Source organism: Bufo gargarizans, chromosome 5 (genome assembly GCF_014858855.1).
Source record: "Bufo gargarizans isolate SCDJY-AF-19 chromosome 5, ASM1485885v1, whole genome shotgun sequence".
NCBI classification, from domain to species: Eukaryota; Metazoa; Chordata; class Amphibia; order Anura; family Bufonidae; genus Bufo; species Bufo gargarizans.
This window is the reverse complement of record NC_058084.1, coordinates 5640677-5647890: the sequence shown is the minus strand read 5'-3', so window position 1 is coordinate 5647890 and position 7214 is coordinate 5640677. Positions and strand designations below refer to the sequence as shown.

General features: G+C 37.8%; 1 protein-coding gene across 2 annotated transcripts in view; it reads left to right on the top strand.

Annotated features, from left to right (window-relative positions):
* The first annotated feature begins 839 nt into the window (after positions 1-839).
* ASAP1 (ArfGAP with SH3 domain, ankyrin repeat and PH domain 1) overlaps positions 840-7214 on the top strand; it is a 201654-nt gene continuing 195279 nt past the window's right edge. Inside the window, exon 1 of one of the 2 annotated variants that reach the window (XM_044295826.1) lies at positions 840-1250. The gene's annotated coding sequence lies outside the window, so the exon portion shown is untranslated. The remainder of the gene's footprint in view (positions 1251-7214) is intronic. The other variant, XM_044295823.1, reaches the window with a different exon arrangement.

Sequence of the window (7214 nt, the reverse complement as noted above, 5' to 3'; positions counted from 1 at the left end):
GGGAAAAAGGAGTGCCAGGGTCGCGGCAGTGCAGGGGGGTTAATGCGCCGGCATCTGTGTTTTCACTGATGCCAGCTTCTGCGCCCCCGCCCGATCAGCACGCCGTAGCTGTACGGCGCTGGGATTTGTGACCCTGTTGTACGGCGCTGGTATCCTACGGGTTAAAGGGGCTATCGCTAAATGTAAAAAAAAAACATATTCTATAAGCCCTGTACCTCACATGGATCCAGAGATCTCCTCATTCATTGCTCTGCTTGATTTATATCAAGCTGGCAGCTCAGGGGGCGTGTCTTTTCTGCCGCAGCTAAGGGGGCGTGTCCTTTCCGCCGCAGCTCAGGGGAGTGTCCTTCCTGCTGCCGCTCAGGGGGCGTGTCCTTTCTGCCGCAGCTCTCTCCCTATCACAGCTCAGGAGGCAGCTGAAGAATCACAATGAGGATGTGCGACCATCTCAGTGAGCCGGACAAAGAAATAAATAACAAACAAACAGCAGGTGGCGCTATACAGATACTTTTTATTGAATAACTCAGTGGTGGTGCAAAATTTTTAATTACTTTCAATTACTAAAGTATTCAGATCCAGGCGCTGGTTTGAAAAATGTAGAATATTTTTTGTGGGACAACCCCATTAATGAAATAATTAGAGAATGAATGGATTAAAAATATAATATGAATGAATGAACTGAACATTGCTTGTATAATATTTTTTATTATTAGGCTGCGGAGAGTCTTTGATGACTTAGTCTTCAGTAAGTTCCTGGTCTCCTGCATCCCCCCCCCCCCCCCCCTCCTCTTCTGCGGATCAATACTGGGCTCCCAATACCCGGAGCAGTCCCAGTGAGTGCAGCAGTCGGCTGTATCTCTCTCCTGCCTCTGGAATGTGCTCTCAGTCTTCAGATTTCCTGTTGAACTGTATAGATTTCCTGAAATCCGTCCTTTTGCACCCTAGGGCTTTCCAGGCCGGCTCTCCCTCTCCCTCTCTCTCTCCTTCCTCCTTCTCACATGGTAGATTTTCCTTCCTGTTCTCCTCCAGCTGAAGTGTGAGCAGACAGGCGAGGACAGTCAATGGATGCGATCCATACGTCCCTGTGCTAGGAATCCTCCGGATCTATACGTCCCCGTAGTTGATATTTGGATGGCACGTCCTCAGGCCTCCTTCGCCCAGCTCCGCTTTTCACGCTCTTGTACCATGGAATAATGGATTTCCATCTGGGGCAGCAACTTGGAATGGAAATTGGAGCCGAACACATCCTGGTGAGTCCTGCTAGGCGTGGTGGTGACCATTGTGCTAACGTAACCAAATGTTAGATCGTTACGCAGATGTAGCAGAGCTGAATTTTGTGAATTGAAACAGCTTTCCGATATGGTGGGTTTTCCTGCAGTCCTATGTAAAAAAAAACGGATCCGCCACAACTTGTAATATCCCTGTGAGTTTTAACTTAGGCGTGCTACATACTCGGCTCTTTAGCATCCGGCTATATGAGCTTTGTGAATTGGGGTTGCAATAAATCCCCAAAAATTTTGGGCTAGCAAAGTGCATCACTGGCCGTAAGTCACTCAGTCCTGTACAAAAAATGTACAACCGCCACATGTCGTATGTCCATCAGCACCAAAAGACAAACCCATTTTCGAAACTTATTCAGCTCTGCTGCATCAGTAACAAAGAAAATAAGGATACACTTTTTGCCACATTTATACTTGGAGTAGTGTGTGATATTATGTAATCAGGAGCACAGCTGTGGGACTGGCGGGGCACATGCCATGGACCGTAGGGGGCACTAACGAGACACTTTGCCTGTGCCAGGGTATTTAGATACAAGGCTGGAGAAGCCCTGGGTGAAGAAAAGCTGATCAATGCCTTTGTGTCTCATGAGTACCGTACTATGTGATTGCGGTAGATCAGTGTGCAGTATTGTGTATTATTTTCACTGGGGGGAACATGAAATTGCACATGGGCTCAATTGCAAATGTGTGACCTTAATGTCGCATGGTCGCAAGTCACAATGTAGACCTAGCCTAATATATTTGCCATTGGGTGCCCCAAAATAGGTCCACATACCATACCCTATACTACCGTAAAGTGATTAATGTGCTTCCCATACGGTGCTGATCTTATTGATGCCATAATACAGTGCCCAAAAAGTAGTGCCGTTCCCTACCTGATAATAACAATACCATTTAGTGCCCCAAAACAATGCTATAAACCATACACTGAAATGTACAGCACTATGGTGGCGCTACATAAAGATTATTATTATTGTACACTATACCACCGCCATATAGTACCCAAAACCAAAGTGCAATGCAGTGTAAATCTGAATGACACCACCATAGGGTGCACAATACTAGTCCCAAAACAGTGCTATGAACCATACACTATATCACCACCATATAGTGCTCAAAACTAAAGTGCAATGCAGTGTGACTCTGAATGACACCACTATACATTGCCCAAATAATTGTGCCATTCAATACCCACTAATAAAAGTGCCATTTAGTGTCCCAAAACAGTGCTAGGAACCATACACTATACCACCGCCATATACAGTCATAAACTAAAGTACAATGCAGTGTGAATCTGAATGACACCACCAGACAGTGCACAATAATAGTGTTCATTAATCACAGTGCCATTTAGTGTCCCAAAACAGTTCTAGGAACCTTACATTATATCACCGCCATAAAGTGCTCAAAACTAGAGTGAAATGCAGTTTAAAGTGCCCAAATAAAAGCTCTAGGAACCGTATACTAAGCCAAAAAACGACAGAGCGCAACAGTTGGAATCTGAATGACAACACCATACAGCGCATGAATAATAGTGCCATTCAGTGCCCACTAATAACAGTGCCATTTACTATCCCAAAACAGTGCTAGGAACCTTACACTATACCACCGCCATATAGTGTCCAAAGCTAAAGTGCAATGCAGTATAAATCTGCATGACACCACTGTTACCACTGTCATTCTAAACTGTACAATTCTGTATGCAGTGAGCTACCCCTAGTGGCTTCTGCAATTAGCTAATATATCAGGCAACATACTGTCCATACAATGTCCAAAGGAGGTGGGACATACAAGTGTGCAGGAAAGTGGGCGCTTCTGTGAAGTTTTATGGGCAAACCGAGGCAGGGTTAAAAATGTCACCTGAACGGGGATTCAAATATTAGGAAATATGCAACAAGTAGAGCAAGCAGGTCATGGACATATTTCCATTCACTGGTGGCAAGCAGAGATGTTAATAATGGTAAGAAAGTGAGATGTGAAGTTTATACAATGCCTTTAACAGTCTTGGTTTCTTCTGATGATTTCATCTTGTAAACAGTTGATGTTCTCAACATTGATTTCCTGACATCAGAAGAAGTAGTTTATATATAATATAAAATGTACCGTCACATGGGACCTCGTGCTGCAGCATACAATGCACAGAGCATATCCCCGATGGCGTCTCTGTGAACAGAGTGTCAGGTGGGACCAGAGCACTGACCGTCAGGAAAACCATGAATGTACCATCTTTGTTGCTGACACAATGTACCAGCATGAACTTGTGTAGTAGAAGCTTTAATGGTAGAAACCCCGATGACTTCTCAGAAAGCATCCGGGGAAATCATACCGAGCAATTTACACCGCATCTATTACCGGCACATGACCGAGCACTTAGTGATCCCCCGTCTCCTGCAAATCAGCCCTATAGTGCTGACTGCACAAAACCAGCAACGCACGGTAATGGAAAGTACTGTGGGACACAGGGAGCAGTATTATAGTAGTTATATTCTTGTACATAGGAGCAGTATTATAGTAGTTATATTCTTGTACATAGGAACAGTATTATAGTAGTTATATTCTTGTACATAGGAGGCAGTATTATAGTAGTTATATTCTTGTACATAGGAGCAGTATTATAGTAGTTATATTCTTGTACATAGGAGCAGTATTATAGTAGTTATATTCTTGTACATAGGAGCAGTATTATAGTAGTTATATTCTTGTACATAGGAGCAGTATTATAGTAGTTATATTCTTGTACATAGGAGCAGTATTATAGTAGTTATATTCCTTGTACATAGGAGCAGTATTATAGTAGTTATATTCCTGTACATAGGAGCAGTATTATAGTAGTTATATTCTTGTACATAGGAGCAGTATTATAGTAGTTATATTCTTGTACATAGGAGCAGTATTATAGTAGTTATATTCCTGTACATAGGAGCAGTATTATAGTAGTTATATTCTTGTACATAGGAGCAGTATTATAGTAGTTATATTCTTGTACATAGGAGCAGTATTATAGTAGTTATATTCTTGTACATAGGAGCAGTATTATAGTAGTTATATTCTTGTACATAGGAGGCAGTATTATAGTAGTTATATTCCTGTACATAGGAGCAGTATTATAGTAGTTATATTCTTGTACATAGGAGCAGTATTATAGTAGTTATATTCCTGTACATAGGAGCAGTATAGTTATATTATAGGAGATAGTATTAGTTATATTCCTGTACATAGGAGCAGTATTATAGTAGTTATATTCCTGTACATAGGAGCAGTATTATAGTAGTTATATTCCTGTACATAGGAGCAGTATTATAGTAGTTATATTCTTATACATAGGAGGTAGTATTATAGTAGTTATATTCTTGCACACAGGAGGCAGTATTATAGTAGTTATATTCTTGTACATAGGAGCAGTATTATAGTAGTTATATTATTGTACATAGGAACAGTATTATAGTAGTTATATTCCTGTACATAGGAGCAGTATTATAGTAGTTATATTCTTGTACCTACATAGCAGTATTATAGTAGTTATATTCTTGTACCTACATAGCAGTATTATAGTAGTTATATTCTTGTACATAGGACAGTATTATTGTAGTTATATTCTTGTACATAGGAGCAGTATTATAGTAGTTATATTCTTGTACATAGGAGCAGTATTATAGTAGTTATATTCTTGTACATAGGAGCAGTATTATAGTAGTTATATTCTTGTACATAGGAGCAGTATTATAGTAGTTATATTCTTGTACATAGTAGGCAGTATTATAGTAGTTATATTCTTGTACATAGGAGCAGTATTATAGTAGTTATATTATTGTACATAGGAGCAGTATTATAGTAGTTATATTCTTGTACATAGGAGCAGTATTATAGTAGTTATATTCTTGTACCTACAGGAGCAGTATTATAGTAGTTATATTCTTGTACCTACATAGCAGTATTATAGTAGTTATATTCTTGTACATAGGACAGTATTATTGTAGTTATATTCTTGTACTTAGGAGCAGTATTATAGTAGTTATATTCTTGTACATAGGACAGTATTATAGTAGTTATATTCTTGTACATAGGAGGCAGTATTATAGTAGTTATATTCTTGTACATAGGAGCAGTATTATAGTAGCTATATTCTTGTACATAGGAGCAGTATTATAGTAGTTATATTCTTATACATAGGAGCAGTATTATAGTAGTTATAATCTTGTACATAGGAGCAGTATTATAGTAGTTATATTCTTGTACATAGGAGCAGTATTATAGTAGTTATATTCTTGTACATAGAAGGCAGTATTATAGTAGTTATATTCTTGTACATAGGAGGCAGTATTATAGTAGTTATATTCTTGTACATAGAAGGCAGTATTATAGTAGTTATATTCTTGTACATAGAAGGCAGTATTATAGTAGTTCTTGGGTTTACATAGGAGCAGTATTATAGTAGTTATATTCTTGTACCTACATAGCAGTATTATAGTAGTTATATTCTTGTACCTACATAGCAGTATTATAGTAGTTATATTCTTGTACATAGGACAGTATTATTGTAGTTATATTCTTGTACATAGGAGCAGTATTATAGTAGTTATATTCTTGTACATAGGAGCAGTATTATAGTAGTTATATTCTTGTACATAGGAGCAGTATTATAGTAGTTATATTCTTGTACATAGGAGCAGTATTATAGTAGTTATATTCTTGTACATAGGAGCAGTATTATAGTAGTTATATTCTTGTACATAGTAGCAGTATTATAGTAGTTATATTCTTGTACATAGGACAGTATTATTGTAGTTATATTCTTGTACTTAGGAGCAGTATTATAGTAGTTATATTCTTGTACATAGGAGCAGTATTATAGTAGTTATATTATTGTACATAGGAACAGTATTATAGTAGTTATATTCTTGTACATAGGAGCAGTATTATAGTAGTTATATTCTTGTACCTACATAGCAGTATTATAGTAGTTATATTCTTGTACCTACATAGCAGTATTATAGTAGTTATATTCTTGTACATAGGACAGTATTATTGTAGTTATATTCTTGTACTTAGGAGCAGTATTATAGTAGTTATATTCTTGTACATAGGAGCAGTATTATAGTAGTTATATTCTTGTACATAGGAGGCAGTATTATAGTAGTTATATTCTTGTACATAGGAGCAGTATTATAGTAGCTATATTCTTGTACATAGGAGCAGTATTATAGTAGTTATATTCTTATACATAGGAGCAGTATTATAGTAGTTATAATCTTGTACATAGGAGCAGTATTATAGTAGTTATATTCTTGTACATAGGAGCAGTATTATAGTAGTTATATTCTTGTACATAGAAGGCAGTATTATAGTAGTTATATTCTTGTACATAGGAGGCAGTATTATAGTAGTTATATTCTTGTACATAGAAGGCAGTATTATAGTAGTTATATTCTTGTACATAGAAGGCAGTATTATAGTAGTTCTTGGGTTTACATATGTAATTAACTTTCCACATCGATGATAAATATGTAATTCTGTAAATGACTATTCAGACGTGGAGTTTTCTTTTAAGCATTCCTCTTGCTGCGTATCCTAATTCTGGAATATATTTGGGGGGGGGGGAAGGGAATAGATTCTTTATTCTGCTCTTTGGAATTTGTGTTAACAAATCATTAGAGGGATATCATGAAAAATGTAAACATGCGGCTGAAAGAACAGCGGATCTGCAGTTTTCAGCCCTCAGTGATTATATCCAAAATTAACTACAACTGGGATTATGTCCTTGAGGGAGGTAGATGTCTATCAAGACCCTTTGCATTGTGGAACCCAGCATGCCGGGGACGCTTGTGTGCATGTTGGAGATTGATTGCCTGGTGCGCTTGGCTAATATCCAAACTGTAATTAGGACGTACATGAAGATCCTAAGCTCTGTTTACACACTGATGTTTTCATTCCTGG